The sequence below is a fragment of the Balearica regulorum genome, chromosome 16, assembly GCF_011004875.1.
Source record: "Balearica regulorum gibbericeps isolate bBalReg1 chromosome 16, bBalReg1.pri, whole genome shotgun sequence".
In the NCBI taxonomy this organism is placed as follows: Eukaryota; Metazoa; Chordata; class Aves; order Gruiformes; family Gruidae; genus Balearica; species Balearica regulorum.
Window position 1 is genome coordinate 442,515 of NC_046199.1, and position 18,138 is coordinate 460,652.

The following is an 18,138-nucleotide window of genomic DNA, read 5'->3' on the forward strand; positions in this document are numbered from 1 at the left end:
AAGCTTTCTGGTGCATATGTTTCAAGCCATTTCAATCTTTTTCCCCAACAACTACTACCTACCAATCAGAGAAAATACAGGGATTTATATTCTGGAGACCTCCATAAAAGGCTGAATAACATTTCTGCCTAAACAGGTCTTATTTTATGAAAATGAAGTACTGACAGTATCTCTCCTGCCTTTACGTAAAGTCTGAAATTCATACTCCTATTCTACTATGCATTTCTTCAAAGGTTACTTTACCACACAATGAACTATATTCTATTTCTTAATTTTCCTTTTTTTCTTATTTTTTTAAAGAGAACACAAGCTTCTCTGGCTGTTTTATTGCTTTCATTATTAAGAAACTGCTGTCTTTATTAACAGAAGAATGAAGCAATTAAAGTCAAGGCAGGGGGGAGGGAAGCAGTTATCTTCTGAAATGCCAAAGGAAAAACCTCCACTATCCTTCTACTAAAGAAAGAAAATCCAATGCTCCAAAGAAAAAAATCTAATGCTCATTGAATGCCTCCTTCATCTGTTTGAAAAATCCTGTGCAACACAATTTTAGAAGCTGGCATTTGTGCTTGTTTTGCAACCTCAATAAAACATTTTTTAAATGAGGAAAAAAAAGATGAAGTTTGGGGTTTTTTTCCCAGAGCAAAACAGCTTCTCAGAATAGACGGGAAGAGCAGCTCAGGCTCCGTGCCGCAGCATCAATGCGCACACTGTTTCTGCTGGGAGCGCGGCAGAACAGCTCTGCCTGACAGCGGAGCTGAGGATGCTGTTTGCAGCTCAGCCCCAAGCAACACAAGCTGTCACACAGCTCACTGTCCCCTCCAAAGGCATCTTCTGCTCAGCCTCACAGTGTTACAGACAGACATCTGACCTTCCTGATCAAGGTTTAAGTGTGCTCCAAGAATTCTGCTCCCTTTGGGATATCATGGTTAATGAAAAAAAAGCAGGACGACAGACTTCTAAGAAGTCTTTAGGGGTCACTGCACTGCCAAGAAACTGATCAGTGAGGAAATACCATTTTCTAACACCCAAAAACAGCGCCAAAAATGGAATGCATTCATGTGGAACAGCACAGGACCCCCCTCCTGAGTAACCAACTGGTGAGCTCTGCAAATTGTTTTAAAGACGTTTTTATACTGGTGAGAATGACAGCATATATATAATTACAGTGGCCTAGAATTACCCTTGAAAACACTTCATTTAGGCAATTACTACCAGGCATAACAATAAAAGCCATTTCTCACAGTGTAAGCTGAATCACTATCAGAAGGGCTTGATGGTCTCATTATACCAGTGAAGCTTCTGTAGTACACACATGACCAGACAGCCCTGGCACTGAAGGTGTTGCTTCCCAGATTTCAAAGTACTGCTGAAATACCTGGATACAGGAGTGATGAAGCCAATAATCCTCGATAAGAGCAACTGTCAGGCTACACAAAATTTGGGAATCATTGCCAACGTTCCTATGCATTTGCAAAGAATTCATGAAGACAACATAGGAGTACACATCACACAAAATGTATCAATTTGTATTCAACATGCATAAACAGGAAACAAAAACAAAAAACCCAGCAAAAAGCATTTGGTGAGAAGGGTACAAGAAGTCTCCATCACTATCTTGGTATGGCTGTCTCAGACTGGCCAGAGAGGGGCCAGAAAGGCTGCATGCATCCATACCAGTCAGGTCATCTTTATTTGAAAACATAAAAATAAGAAAAATATTCCATTTACCACCCAAAGTATAGTTATTTCAGAAAGGAAGATATTGGGGATGATGCAGGAATGGTGTTTCTTATCACTGCACTCTCCAGCATGCCACCACAGAAGTTCAGAAGAACCGGGACACTCCTCAAGGAAATCATATCAGCAAAGGTCTCTGACTTCCTTGCAGGTTTGAGGTGGAATCCTGGAACGCTGGCTGAGTGGCAGGGAGAGCTGCAGTTAAGGCAATCACTCTTAAGTAACACCTCTGAGCTAGAATCACACATCCGAGACTGTTCCCTCTGTTAGAGCACGGCCACAGAAAAATTATTCAGCAATTACTCGCACAAAGCAGTCTGGATACATATCCTCTTATCACGTGCAATACATCCAGACAACCGCATATTCAAATACAATGAATAACCTGAGCTAAAGGACAACAAAATCAACCGGGCTTTAAGCCTCAGTAGCTCCTTTTTTAAGGAACATTCTACAACTGCAAGCCTCTCACTCAGCAACTGCACATAAATAACCCTTTTGGATGTATAAACCAGGAGAAATGCTGATGGTTTGTATTTTCCAAGATTTGGAACACTGGTGAAGAGATCAGACAGACAGCTTTTGTGAGCAAGAGAGAGCACACAAGCACTGGGGTTCTCCTGAAGCTTGCTGGCTGCAGGACTTAGACTGTGTGCTGTTTGTGGCATTTTAGTAGAAGTTTAGAAAAACTTCTGTGATCCCCTGGAGTCACAGTCAACTTGCACCAGCTCCTGCTTCAGGTGGTCAGCCCCTTGACTGAGTTCAGGAGCAGAACAGCCATGAGCTGCAAGACCATTTAAAACAGTTACAAATGCACAAATCAAGCATCTAAAAGATAACAAACATTTGGGTACCGCCCAGCTAGTGCAGTAGTTCTGCTCAGTGCAGTCAAAAGAATTTTTTAAACCTTCACTCTCTTATGGCCAGACCCCATGTACTGCAAAGTTCCCAGGCCAGGGTACAATTGGGTTGCTGCAGCACACAGACCGTATCTCCACTCCTCCCTAGGGATGGAGGCCACACTTTCTTTCTTTAATATGCCATACAAAAAAGAAAAAAAAAAAAAAAGAAAAAAAAAGAAAACGACACTTAGCTCTCCAAAAACCCAAATTGCTTTAACTTTTTCTTGGAGGCAGAGACAATCTGAACTTCTTCATTAAATCTCTTGTACAGACGAAGTTACGACCTCCTCTCTGCTATTGTATTCACTCTGCTGGAAAATTCCAGCCCTTTTTGCAATTTAGACGTTTGTGTTGAAATCTTCATGATAACTGAAAAATTGCAGTTGACAGTCCTGGATTACTCTATGCTGACTCCTCAGTCATAATCATTCAATTATATGACACAGCAGTATGAATGAGTGTGGTACCAAACACGGCAAAATGACAAATGCGGCGGCTGCAGCCAGGGAAACAACGTTACAACCCGGCATTCCCAGACTGACACAGGCAAGTGCCAGGTCTCGCCAAGGAGACATCTCGATGGACAATCTTCTAAACAACCTCTCATTCCTTTTGTTTCTTCCAACACCATAGCAGCACCTATAGCATTTGCTTTATATGGGTATTATACTGTGTAAAATGCTGAAAAATACTACATCTCCTTTTAAAGCCATGTCCTTGCTGCAAACCAGAAGCCAGCAGACCTGGTTGTCCCACAGTGCAGCTCCCAACTCCAAGGCATTCCCGGACTCCCCCCCCACCGAGATCTCAAAGCAGCACAACCACGCTCACCTCTGCGGGGACAGAACCAAGAGGCCACTCCCTGCCAGGTGATCCGGCAAATGATTCAATTCATTAGCCAAACATGAACTGGATGGAATCCCTGCTGGGCGTTCCATCCATTTACTGCTAGAAGTAACCAAAACCATTTAGGGCACACAAGCTCTCTCACTGACTTTTTTTTTTTTAATAAGGAAAGTTTCCAATTAATTATTTATCTTAAAAATGTCAGGAAAGTATAATTTTGTTCTGTGGCTGAGCTAATCCATGTGCAGATTTTCACAAGCCCTGTGCCTTTCCCTCAGTCAGCCCATGGATAAAGCTGAATTGCATTGCAAAATGAGAAAAAAAATCTTCCCTGGCATTCCTGAGGACCATAAGAAATGTATTTGGTAACCTTTTTATCCAAGCTGAAGGAAAAAAGAAGTTGAATCTATAACAAGGACCATTTCTTTAATGAAAACCATGCAAAAATGAACCACATAAGCAAAACAGCAAAGGTAAGAGTACTCTACAATGGTTAAAAATTACTCTTTATCAACTGATGAGTGTGCGCTTGCTCAAAACTCCCAACACTGTTCTATTAATTCTCCAGCCACGGCACAGACAAACCATGCAGCACCTGAACTGGCAGCACAAAAAAACCAGACTTACACCACTGCCAACCCCCCCATTTTTTACCATCTGGAAAATAAAGCACAAAACCATGTACAAGTCCTCCTTTTCTGGAAGAAAATACACCGATCCAAGTCATACAACCATGTATTTACACGAATCAAGTTTTTCTTTTTGCCTATGCAAAGGTAGAAGCACCTACACAAATTGAAAAAATCCAGACCTTATTGGCTAAGCAATACATTTCAAATCCACCACAGCCAAGAGAAATTGTTAAAAACAGAAGCACCTAACTTCAGTTCTCCACACAAAGACAACCCAAAAAACCCCTTGGCAGAAAACTGTTATTATGTATGACAACAGAACTGGTGAATCTGGATATGAATTTTCAAGAGCACACCTGAAAAACCCATTTAGTGAACAAAAATTTCATTAAAGACCTGTATCATTTGTATTTAGGCAACTTAAACGTATAGAAATCCCAAATAACTCTAGCATTTACAAAACACTACAAGGGCATCCGTAGCAAAATTTGTGAATTTCCAGTTACATGCTTTTGAAATTTTTATGATGCAACTGTTCCTAATAAATTAGAATAAAGTCCATATATAGTATAAAAAGTAATACTAGATCCCTATTAATTTACAGATATGCACTAAAAATCCCTCCTTGTTCACTGTCTTTGTTTAAGAAATTCCAGATATCAACCCATGGTCAGATTGTTTTTCTGCCTCAGCACAGTGAAAACATCCAAGCAGCAGTCAAAATTGTTCGAACTAAGACCTAGGCGCGATTCATACACCAAGTCATACTAAGCTAACTACAGCATCAAATTCATGCCCATTTGAAATAAAAAGTGCGAGTCTGTGCACAGACACTTACACTGCCTTCAGTCTAGACTACAGTTGAGCCTGTAAGGTCACAATTTCAATTCCAGCAGCAAGCATAGAAATATGCACTTATCCAACTGAATTGATTCTAATTAAATCCACACATTTGTATACTATCAGTACGGCAACACTAAATCAGCATTAATTTATAATTTGTTTGGTTCATTTCCAGCCAGATCTGTTTCCAGACTCGATTCATCACACAGCAGCAGGAGTGCTGGAGAGGAGCATCAGACAGGGCTGCAAGGATGGGCAGAACCTCTCCGTTGTAGCAGTGACCAAACTGCAATACAAGAGAACGATCAGGTAGCTACTGAACTTGGCAGCACTGCAGTTAAAGGGTAAATGGGAAAGCCCTCACCTGGACTAGTAACTACCTAAAAACAGACAGCAGAGGTAGACATAAATGGTCAGTTTTCACAGGGAGACTGCCAGGAGCCTTTTGCAGTGGTCTGCTATTGCTGTTTTCATAAACGATCCGGAAAAGGGGGCAAGGAGTGGAACAAAAATCTCCTGAGGATATAAGCTATTCTGACAGTAAAGAGAAGGGCTGACTGAAGACCTGCCAAAAAACCCATGAGCCTGAATAATTGGGAAATAAAATAACAGATGAAATTCAGTGCAAATAAAGTAGCGGCCCGAAGAAAAATTATCCTAATTTCACACAGAGTGATGTGTGAAACTGATCATTAACATTCAGAAGGTCTTGCTGGAGTCATGACAGACTGACAAAAGCCTCAGCTCACAGCCATTCGACATATAAAAAAACCCAAATCCTCACATTAGGAAATTATTAGTAATTAAACCACCATATAAAGCTATAGAACATCTGCAGGTCAAATCCTGGATGCAGCCCTGTTCATTCATTTCAAGAGGACATAATGGCAGTGGAAAATATTTTTTAAAAGGAAACAAGGTTTGAAAAGATGATAAATGAGGAATAATCAATTAGGCTAGGGTTCTTCTGCCTGGAAACAGAGATTACTGCAGTGACATATGACAGAAGCCTCTAAAATCATCAGTTGCATGGAGAAGGTAAACAGAGATCAGTTGTTCACTGTTTTCAAACAAAACAAAAGCTAAGAGATATGAAATGAAGCTAGCAGCTGTCAAGTTCAAAAGAAAACAAGCAGAGGTAGTTAGCACCTACAACATTATTTTGTGCTCTGGAAGGTCTCCCCTGGAGGGCATCAGTGCTAGACATTTAAGGGGACTGGAGACATGGGCAAGTTCACAGAAGAAAAATACGTTAACCATTAACAAAATAAATGCAAACAGCATCTACCTCTGGACACGGTACAGCTGACAAGAGGGCTATCAGACAAAGGTTTATATAATTCGCCCTCACCTTATGCTCTTCTCTTTTTCAGTCACTGTCGGGAAAGAACAGCAGACTAGATGGTTCCACCTCATCCTACGGCTGTTCTTAAACTGCAAAAATCAATTACATCTCTGGTACTCCTCAGCCTTTCTTTGAACTCATTCAACTTGCTTACGTGGTAAAAGTTGATCTTCTGGGGAGATGGGGGCTGGATTAGTGTCCTGCTTATTTATGGAACTGAACTGGTTCAAGAAAACATCCAGTAAATGCTGGAGGTGGTACAAGACAGGACAAGAACAGGACCAGCCCTTTTGCACGCCAGCGGTCATTATGTCAGTTTAAGATGTAACATGCAGCTTCACCACCAAAACACAGATGAAAAGGAAGCAGCAGATTGCCTACATCCTCTGTTTGAACACACAGAGAAAAGCCACAATCCCAGCTCTTATGGAAAAAAAAAATAACAAAGGGGGCTAGCTTCACATTTTTAATCCATTTGGTAACTACAAATAGAGTCTGGTTATGCATGACTGAACAGTAAAGGTTACTTTAAAATTAAACATCACATTTATAGCCTCTACTGTATTTATACCATGTAAGGAACACCCCTTCAGCGAACTAAAACCTGTTGTAAATACAGAACTACATCCAAGACTAGTAAGGACGATAGCCAAATGAAAACAAAGCTACTCCTCCCTTTGCTTCCCACAGCATCAATTTGATTATTACATGAAATGGTGCTATATCAGTCACAGAAGCCAAGGGGATATGACCAGATAGAAAAAGGTGAATGATCAATAAGAATATATTATTAAAATTCCAGCAAGTCTCATTTACAATTCAGAATTTACGAGAACAGAACTGAAGACCAAGTGAGATTATTAAAATCTCTCATCAACTCTGATTTGCACAGTAGAGGGCACAGTCACCCAGTCATTCCCACGTCAGGACCAAATTACAACTGCTTTGCTTAATAACTGACCTGATCTGGCCAGAATATTGAGAATTCCTGCGGAAAACCAATACAGAATTTTATTATTCCTCCCAAACCACAATCATATGAAAACAAGACCACTGAGATGCATCAAGACACATATCAGGAACATTTTCTTCAACATTACCCATAGAAACAGTAGCAAAACACTCCTCTGTTCTCCTTTATCACGGATTAAGCCAGGCTATAATAATTACGGGCACAAATAGTCTTAACCAGTACTGCACAACTGTCCAACACGAGGCTTAAGAGTGGTAAGCAGCAGAGACATATTTACTTATATCCAAGATACAGCTGACAGACGATGAGCACAAGATAAACCCTGATAATAGCGGGTTATGGTGTCAGCACTGCCTACAGAAACAGAACTCATTGAGTGTTTGGCTTTACCTTTTTCCAGGAAGCAACAGTGGTGGCAATCCAGCTGAGCTATTTGTGAGAATGAAAATTAAATAATTAAAAATTAAAATCCCTATTCTGTTGCACATGAAAACCAACCAAAAAATAATTAAAGCTGATTTGCTTTCTCCTAATTTTTTTTTTCAATTTTTGAGCTTAGACTATATTATGACCATAATTTTTTGAGCTTCTTACTGGAAATACCATACCTATACATTAATACTTTGCTATAACGTTTACCTTGAGCATGCAACAGAGGAATGCTTAAGAAAACTGTCCTAGAAGCATATTTCAGAAAGTTTCCTAGTATGTCTTTAAGGGACCAAAATATATATGTTGTACATAATAAAGCCTCTAAAACCTGAATGTACTACTACACTTATGCTTTCCAATGAAAAGCACTAAAGATCCTGTCATGTACAACCAATGTGAAATATGAGCTGCAAACAGAAGGACTGGAGGATTTCTGAAGGTGATCTGCAATTAGGAAAATGCAAATTAAACAAGTTTGTTAATTTCAATTAGTTTTTAACCTTACATATAAAATGAGTAGCTAAGAATATAATTACAGCCTCCAATAATGCTGCTTCCAGCAGTTGTTTAGTTTTCATTTTACATTTCCAGCTTCTACATTTGCAAACATCTCAATACAAGCCAAGTATAGCCCACACTAAGTTTCTGCCCTCAAGACAGCCAGTTTCAGTGTCTCATGTGCCACACACAAGCTAAGTTTCAAAATCTCAAACTAATAAATGAAATTGGAACAATCATGGCCAATCCTGAGCCACAATCCCAGTCCAATGGTCAACAATCCAAATGAATCCTAGTGATTGCCTTGGTTCTTCAGGAGTCTAGCCCCAATTTAGTAAGACACGCATTTGGTAAGCTCCGCTCCCCTAGCCCAAGTAAATTATTGTGCCAGATAACCTCCAAGCTGATTTTAAACTCAGCTCTTAAGACTTCACATGACCTTTTGACTTTTCACCATAGACCGATATACTAGGGCTAACCAAGGTCTGACAGGCCTCAGAATTTGGAATACTGTTGTCCTCTTGTTTCTATAGAAAAAGACAGGCAGAAGCTAAAGTAACGTGCCCCCAAGTCCTCCTGTCTGAACAGGGGAGGTTTGTGAGCGTGCCTGACATAGGAAGCAGAAGTGGATTCTTCTCCACTTGCACACCCATCTTCTCATCACCTCAGTATTCAAGCACAAAAACTCTCCTGGGTTTCCCAGATGCAACCCCTTGACACTTACCAGACCTTTCCTGTTCTCCAGAGCGCGCATGTGACAAAGTCACCCCAGTTCTGCTACAAGCTTTGGCCATGATTCAGGCGCTGTGACCGCATGGTATCACAACCTGATCACACACTGGTTCCAGACTCCTCGGACTCGAGAGGAATCAAAAAACAGATCAGACACCAGGCTCTCAACTGGCACCACAACACCCCAAGGCTCCGCCGCGGGGCCAACTGATGGCATTCCAACATTGCCTGGGAAGCCGGCAACGGTGCTACACAACAGCGTTTCTTTTGTAACACTGCATTTTCTGCACCAGACTTCATAATGATGATTTTTAAGGCAGCAGAAGCCCCTGACTTTGCTACAATGTTTTCATTTACTCCCCATGACTTACATTAAATATAAAAAAAGAAACCGCCATTGACCTAAAGTGACGATGCAAGTCAACAAAGAAATTTTTACAAGCTATTCCTTTCCCATTCACATACTGACAAGACTGTGCTGAATTAAAGAAAGACACCCCATTTTTCATTGTCCAAAGTAAATAATACAACTGAGAATTTTGAGATCTGAATACCAGAAAGGAAAGCTACAGGGGACAGCAAGCAGAAAGCCCAGACCACTCCAGTCCGCTATTTACGTGGGGGAAGAAGAAAAAAAAAAAAAAAAGAAATCAGCTTCGCAATAAAACCAGGGGCAGTTTCGAGGCGTTTCTCTTTTTCCCCAACGAAGCCCAGTATGACGAGGGATTATTTCCTCAACCCAGCTCCGCGAGGGAGCGGTACTTTCCTCCGGCGGCTCATCGCGGCAGAGGAGCGGAACCCTCCCTCAGCGGCGGCCTCTCGGCGGAGGACGCCGGCGGCAGCGACCGCCCGGGCCCCTGCGGGCTGCGGCCGCCTCAGCGGGACCCGCCCGGGGAACACCCCCGCCCAGGTAACCCTCGCGGCGTAACCATTCACCGGCGGCGCCCCGGGCTCGGGGAGCGGCAGCCGCAGGGCGCGGGGCTCGGCGGGACAGACGGTGCCCGCGGGCGCGGCCGCCGCAAGCCGCTGACCCCGGCCCGCCCGCCGCCGCCGCACCGGCTCCCGCGGAGCCGCCGCGCGGCACCTGCTGCCGAACGGCAGCTAAGCGCCTCAGTGCCGCTGCCCCGGAGCCCGGTAGCCGCGGAGGACGCGCGGGGTCAGCCCCAGGGGTGCCGGAGCCACCGGCGGGGCTCACCTGGACGGCAGGTACCTCAGCAGCTCCGGCCGCCGCGGCATGTGGGGCACTCTGCGCCTGCGCGCCGCGCGCGGGGACTCCGCATGCGCGGGAGCCGTTCCGGAGGGTCGGGACTACAAACAAGATGGCGGCCGCGCGGCAAGCACCATCTTGGGGTGGTTCCTCTCGCACCGCCCTCCGCCCGGAGGGCTGGGCCCCGCCCCCGCCAGCTGCAGCCGCCTACTCGGGCGGGAGATGGCGCGGACGCCGGTCCCTCGTCACCCCGTCCGGCCGCGTCTTCTCAGCCGCGCCGGCATCACCACACCGCTGGTGTGCGACCCGTCCGGGCCCGGGCCTTCCTTGCATCTTCTCTGCCTCGGCCTCACAGCGATCGCCTGACAGCTCAGGGCAGAAGAGGCCGCCGAAGCGCCGGCCGCCACCCACCACAGGGAGCTGGGACCCAGCGACAGGCGAATCGCAAGCTAAGGGAGCATGTCCGCAGCATTTCTTGGCCCGAAACACCTCTTGTGTTGGTTTTGGTTTGTTTGGCTTTTTTTTTTTTTTTTTTAACTTCCAGAGGTAAGAGAAAATTCTTGGCCAAACAAATTCGCTTGTTCCTTCCGCCACTGGAGGTTCTGGCAGTGTGTGAGTGTGGGTGTTGGGAGCCCTCCCCCAGGTCACGGTTCTCCCTCTGCCCCTGCTCCTTCCGTGAGCCGTCCCAGACGGGCCGCAGCTCTGCGCAACACCCGGCACTTCAGCCGTGCCCCTGAGCAGTGCGTCCTGCCCTCTGCCTCCGACTGCATCTCCCAGTGGCAATACTTGGTGCCCAGGATAGCCTGGCACCCCCAGCGCCTCTCACCTTACCCTTGGTAGGGCCCCGCCCCAAACATTTTAAAACCAATTACTGCCCAAACTTAATCCATATTCTGGTTTGTGATGCCCCCCAGTGGTCCTACGTACTGCTGGTAACAGCACTTAAATAATTAGAGGTGATGAATAGCAGCAGAGGAGGGGTCGGTGTGTCGGCAAACCCTCCTTGGGCCCGTTCCCAGCGGAAGACAGCGAGCCCATAGCCCTGGCCGTGGTGCCACCGGGGCCGTCCCAGCCCCACACAGCACCACCGAGCGCCCAGTGCTCCCCTCCCCTTGTCCCTGAGCCTCAGCGCTCCCCTGAACCGCCTGTGAAATCCTGACACCTCCCTCAGCGCCAGCCGCTGCTTTATCACCTTTTCCCACTCACCTGTTATCTCTAGCAATCTGTCAGCAGCTTCTCCCACGCTGTCCAGCTAGTAGAACATCAGGCCAGGGCCTTGTCACTTGCCAGCAGTGCTCCCTTTGAGGTGACAGCAGAAGCAGCTGCTTTACTGGGGAAGCCTCTGCTCATGCAGCTGCAAGTAGCTGCAGTCAGACCTCCCACCAGGGAGACCCAGCAAGGGCAGCACAGAGAGCACACAGGGAGGCATTTTAGGTAATTAGCACCCCTCTAGGCAGGCAGACAAGTCCAGCTCTTTGGCCGTGTTAGCCACAGGATGCTTCCCAGGTGTTGGCAGCAAGGTGGAGTACCTTGGTGCTGGAGTGAACCCAGTTCTTGCCTGAGTCTGAGGTCTTTGCAGACCACCCTGCAAATCTGGGTGATCCACCTCAAAGGTCCACTTCACTGTTGGTCACAGCACTGACTGCCAAGTCAAGTCTGCTTGCTGAGTGCCAGATTCAGTTCAGCACCAGAGTTGGGCAGTGTTACACACTCACTCAAGCCTGGAGGCAAGCAGTGCTCCATTTTGCCAACCAAGATCAGTGCAACCCTCCCAACACACCCTTTCATTTGTAGTGCACCATCACCTGCCTTTGCCAGGGCTATACATTGAAATTCAGAGGGCTATGGTGACTATCTCACCCATAAGTTTCCTAGTTCCCCTTCTTTTAAGGAACTGCCAGAAGAAAACAGGATCCAAGGTGAGTGTATACCTACCAGAGAACAGTGTGGGGCTGGCTGCTCCCTGAGGGATGGGGGAGCTGGCCAGAGGCCCAGCCAGCCAGAGCACCATCCCATCATACCCAAGCAAGTTGGGCAGAGCAGACCTAAAGATGGTAGCCAGATTCGGTTGGGAGCCCAGATCATCAGGTGAGTTCATGGAGATAATGCAGGTTCAAGTCAACCTGCAAGTTGTGGTGAGGATAACCAGGTCAGATGCAGCCCAGCAGTTGCTGGGCAGGTCCATGCGAATAAGGCAGCATGTTGGGTTTGTGTGGCAAGGTTTTGGTAGCGGGGGGGCTACAGGGGTGGCTTCTGTGAGAAGCTGCTAGAAGCTTCCCCTGTGTCTGACAGAGCCAATGCCAGCCGGCTCCAAGACAGACCCGCTGCTGGCCAAGGCCAAGTCAATCAGCGCCTCTGGGATAACATAGTTAAGAAAGAGAAAAAACAGTTAGAGGGAGCTTTTGCAGCCAGAGAGAGGAGTGAGAAGATGTAAGAACATCTGCAGACACCCAGGTCAGTGCAGAAGGAGGGGCAGGAGGTGCTCCAGGCGCCGGAGCAGAGATCCCCCTGCAGCCCGTGGTGAAGACCATGGTGAAGCAGGCTGTCCCCCTGCAGCCCATGGAGGGAGGATGAGGGGGTGTAGAGATTCCACCTGCAGCCCCTGGAGGACCCCACACCGGAGCAGGTGGAGGCACCTGAAGGAGGCTGTGGCCCCGTGGGAAGCCCAGGCTGGAGCAAGCTCCTGGCAGGACCTGTGGATCTGTGGAGAGAGCAGCCCATGCCAGAGCAGGTTTGCTGGCAGGACTTGTGACCCCGTGGGGGACCCACGCTGGAGCAGTTTGCTCCTGAAGGTCTGCACCCCGTGGAGGAGACTCACGTTGAAGAAGTTCATGAAGGACTGTCTCCCGTGAGAGGGACCCCACGCTGGAGCAGGGGAACGATGAGAGGAGTCCTCCCCCTGAGGATGAAGAAGCGGCAGAAACACTGCGTGAGGAACTGACCGTAACCCCCACTCCCCGTCCCCCTGTGCCGCTGAGGGGGGAGGAGGTTGAAGCCGGGAGTGAAGTTGAGCCTGGGAAGATGGGAGGGGTGGGGGGAGGTGTTTTAAGATTTGGTTTTATTTCTCATTCCTCTACTCTGTTTTGCTTAGTAATAAATAAGATGAATTCCCTCTCTAAGTTCGGTCTGTTTTGCTCGTGATGATAATTAGAGAATGATCTCTCCCTGTCCTTATCTCGACCCATAAGTTTTTTTTCATTGTACCTTTTCTCCCCTGTCTAATGAAAGAGGGGAGTGATAGAGCAGCTCTGGTGGGCACCTGGCCCTCAGTCAGGGTCAACCCACAACAGGCAGGTACAAGATCAAGCTGGAAGGTCAGTCTGTGGGCCAGGCATAGCTGGGACAAAGCTAGAGAACAGTTCTCTTATACTATAGCTCAGGCAGGGACTAAAGGCCCAGGTCTGAGCTTAAATGGACTCCTGGGCCCATGGGTAGGACATGTGTGGGTGGAAGCCCCAGGTGAGGCTGGTCAGGGCCACTAAGGCCTATTAGTGCACTGAGGGCTCTGGCAGTACCTCCCAAAAATTCTATGTATGGGATCACCCAATGCACTGTGCGTGGGTCTGATATCCACTCTCTGCTCCTCACACCCAACACTGGCCGAGTCCCCTCCTGCAGCTTCCCTCCTGGGGAACCCAAGCGCCCCTCGAGGCTTGGAGCCCTTCAGGTAGACAGTACTGGCTGTACTTGCTGTACCTTGCCTACAGGGACAGTGATTTTTCTTTCTGATCCCTCCTCTTAAGATGTGAAAAGCATGCCGTAAGTGATCGCTGGGTACCAGCCAGCCACTAAGCATGTTGGCTAAGACCTGGGACCCCCCCCCCATGGGCCCAGGAACCCCATTCCAGCTCAGCCTGGGTTCTCCTTCCCTCCCTGCCTGAGCTGTGGGGGGTGCCTGTCTCCAGCTCTCTCTCACCTTGATTTCTGGCTGGACCTTGGCTGTTAAGTAGCTTGGCTCTTGGGCAGACTCCTTCAGTGTATATTACAGCCCACCAACATTGTCTTAATTGAGTGATTAATTTTTTTCTTTTTTTACTTTTCTTTCATATAGGTACTTTTTCATACAAAAGCATTTAAAGAGTAACATGCTGTCTGCTTCTTCCTGCACAGGCTCAAGCATAACTCCAGCTCTCCATGATGCCTTTGTGCTTGCCTGGGCTACCAAGAACAAGAGTGGAAGGAAGAGGAGTAAGTGTGGATGTGTGCAGGCATTATATGCAGAAACAGGTAGTACCACTGCTTAAATGTTTAGCTGTGATGTAAACTGGACTAGCTGTTGAACAGAGGTGGAAGGAGGGGGATGTCCTGCCACAAGACTGTATAATCATTGCAATAGTCCACCAGCCCAGGAAGTTGTGTTTAGGCTCTCTGGTGGTGCTGGTCCCCATGCTGTGCTTGCTGTTGTCAGTATGGATTATTTCATCTGTGCATGTGCTACAGCATAGCAGTCCAGGACCTGCAACAGGCAGCAGCATTTGCCTTAACGAGGCTAACACCACCTCCTCCCCATGTGTTTTCAACTGACCTGTGTCTTTTTTTCTGCAATCTTCACAGAAGAGAGTGTTACTTCCTATTTTTTTCTGAGAAGACACTAAGATGACACTCCTGCTGGAAATGACTTACAGAACTGTATGCTGTTGTGTTGAGGATCCAATGTAGTAATAACCATGTTGTGGGCATAACTGAGGGCTGGGAAGCAGAGGGCTCTCTGGCTGTAAAGGCAGCCAGGGCTGGGGTTCCTCGATGCTTTTGCAGTCATTCAGGCATGTGTCAGCATGGGTTGCCCTGTGCCCTGGCACAGTGTGCCTCTGTGCCAAGGCGCCCAGGGGGATGGGGCTGCTGAGGCAGCTCTCAAATGAACCCTGGATGGCCCGGCTGACTTCACACCAGGAGAACGTGGGTCGTTTATTTCTGAACAAGTAGGGTATAACTGCATACCTTCTCATGTCAGCCTAAATCCCTCATGAGGTTTTGACTGAATGTTCTTTCTTGCCAAAATCTACAGCTTACATGAGTCAACCTAGGAGATCAGTGGCAATGAAGTAACTATTCTACCCCTCCAGGTCTGTGGGTCAAAATACTAAGACAGTCTTGAAATGATATTATATTTTAATTAAATTAATTATTTTTCACGCTTTATAGGAAAAGGAATTGTTCACTGCAAAGTGATAAAATGTCTTAAGCCAACTTAACCTTCATCCATCATTTGTGCAATGTGCACATTTAGTGCAGCTAAATGCTTGGAGTGTTCGCATTCAGAGGGAGGTTGTATTTGGAAAATAACAGCTAGAATTCAGGCTGTCTCTGTCACAGAACCACAGAATCCCAGAACAGTTGGGGTTGGAGGGGACCTCTGGAGATCCTCTAGTCCAACCCCCCTGCTAGAGCAGGATCACCGAGAGTAGGTTGCACAGGATCGTGTCCAGAAGGTTTGGAATCTCTCCAGAGAAAGAGACTCCACAACCTCTCTTCTGCCTAATCCAAATCAGATTTTCCCAAATACGGTTGGCTGTTGTTATAGTCAGGGATGTTAGATCATCTTCTCTGCATATTTCCATTCAGCCCTCTCCAAGGAGAGGGTGTCTGCCAGAGATACTAGCTTTGACAAAACAGATTCCCCATTGAAGCATCTAATTGAGCTCGAGGGCTGGTGTGAGTGCTCTGATTCTGTGAGTAGTTCAAAAGCCCACATTTCTCCCTCTGTGCTTTTGTGACAGCACAGAAAGAAGCATGCAACATATGCAGCTGTAGTGCAAGGTAAAGGGAGTCTATTCCATTATTTTTCCCACAGGAGAGTCGTCTGAATCGTCGAGAGCTGTCCTGAGTGATGGATGGCTTGTTTCCACCAACCACCAGGACGGGACAGCAGGGATCAGGCAACAGCCTGTGAAGAGCCTGGGGCTGGCCCTTAGCAGGCACCTCTCTCTCCTCTTACAGTGGGCTACAAACATAACTATGCCAGCTATACATACATGTGCCTCATCCGGTTCATTCAAATCTACTGGGCCAGTGTGATTTCCCGTGCCTTCCCAGTTTTATGCAGAGAGCAAAGCTGTCCGGATCCAGAGGGCAGAGCTGTTCCAGCAGCTGGAGCCCCTGCTCTCCGGCAGAACAGCCTGCAGCTCTGCTGCACCTGGATGGGGCTCTCTTAGAGAACAGGTCTGATGGGGAGCACCATAGGGAACTGGGGTTGTTGAGCCTGAAGAAAAGGAGGCTGAAAGGAGGTTGCAGCCAGATGAGGGTCGGTCTCTTCTCCCAAGTAACAAGTGATAGGACAAGAGGAAATGGCCTCAAGTTGTGCCAGGGGAGATTTAGATTGGGTATTGGGAAGGACGTCTTCCCCGAAACGGTTGTCCATCTCACTGGCACAGGCTGCCCAGGGCAGTGGTGGAGTCCCCATGCCTGGAGGTATTTAGAAGACGTGTAGATGTGGCGCTTGGGGACATGGTTTAGTGGTGGGCTTGGCAGTGCTGGGTTAACAGTTGGACTTGATGATCTTAAAGGTCTTTTCCAACCTGAATGATTCTGTGATTCTGTGATTCCTGCTGGCTGCACTTTCCAAGCATCTTCCCAGGCTACAGAAGTCATGATTGCTCACCATCAGTCACAGATGGGAAATGAAGAAGGGTGCTACACTGAGGCCAGAGGTACATGGAGAATGGCAAGCCTGTAAGGTAAGTTGTGCAAGAGGACCTGATGTAAGGGCATGTGTTTCCAAAGTAGTGGACTCCTTGAGTCTGGAGAGCTCACATCACAGTGTGCCTTGGCTGCTCAAAGAACTCCTGTAAAAGGCTGCTCATTCCCTGTGAGACAGAGCACTGTAATGCAAGGCTCTGATGGCTGGGCTGCAGAGTTGGTCTCCACAAACCTCATTTCTTTGTATCAAAGCCAATGAGTCACTTGTCTCTTTCTGGGGCTTTCATGAAACTGGGAGAGTTGAGCACTCTTCTTATTTCATTGGCATGCTGAAAAACACTTTCCACGTCATCACTGCACTTCTATTGCATTGACAATTTCCTGAGCAGTGTAAGCAGGGCAGCGCCGATTACTGTGCAAAAAAGGGCAACGCTGGGGCTGGCTGCTCTGTTTTCTCAAGGCAGAAAGCTGTCTTGTGTAGGCTGGGTGGTTAATGGCTGAGGAGCACAGACCAGGAGTGAGAGAACCACAGCTCCACCATCTACCTGCCCATTTTCAGCACAAACCCCCACTTCTGCCCAAGCTGTGCCCTGCACTGGCTCCGTGTCGGCAAAGAGGGGTGGCGCCGCATCTTCCAGCCTAGAAAATAGACTGCATCAAATTCCTTTTTCTTTCATAAAACCATGCCTTTTCTTCAGTAAATGTTTACTGGATAGTATTTACTTTCTCTGTTCACTTCCTAGTAATTATTAACAAAACCTAAAGCGGTGAACGCTAAGCATGCCTGAAAGTATAGCTATTTATTAGAGGTGTGCAGTGAAAATAATGGGAAATGTGAGAATGTAACTCATGGGCAGCATTTTTCTCACTTTTTCCCCCCCCCGAAAAAGCTCTAAGTGGGACAACAACACTGGGGTTGCAATAAGGGACGGAAGAGAATCTTCACAAGACACCTGGGGTATTGTCTCGATGCAAAAGAGCCGGCCAAGGAAGTAGCCAAAATACCCAGATTAAAACTATACATATATATATATGTATATGTACATAAATGAATGTTTATGATTATAGGTATGTTATGATATATATTAATGATATATTACTTAGATACATTATATATATGATATATAGTGAACTGATGTAATATGGATATAGAGTTAACTGAATGCATGGTCCTGGAGTCTGAGTAGTTTGGGCTGGAGCTTTGGACTGGAAATATGCTCAATGTGTATAAAATAATTGGTGAATTAAAACATGAATGACAGAACACAGCCTATAAGAAAATGCATGGTGCAGTGCAGTAAGGAACTGATGAAATGCTTATAAAACAGAGGTCCTGAAGCTCGGACATCAGCATC

General features: G+C 46.6%; 1 protein-coding gene across 4 annotated transcripts in view; it reads right to left on the bottom strand.

The window, feature by feature from the left end:
* The window catches only part of NDRG3 (NDRG family member 3), a 62,256-nt gene extending 51,997 nt beyond the window's left edge, over positions 1 to 10,259 (bottom strand). For all 4 annotated transcript variants that reach the window (XM_075768268.1, XM_075768265.1, XM_075768266.1 and 1 more), the window contains exon 1: positions 10,136 to 10,259. The gene's annotated coding sequence lies outside the window, so the exon portion shown is untranslated. The remainder of the gene's footprint in view (positions 1 to 10,135) is intronic.
* Positions 10,260 to 18,138: the final 7,879 nt, after the last annotated feature.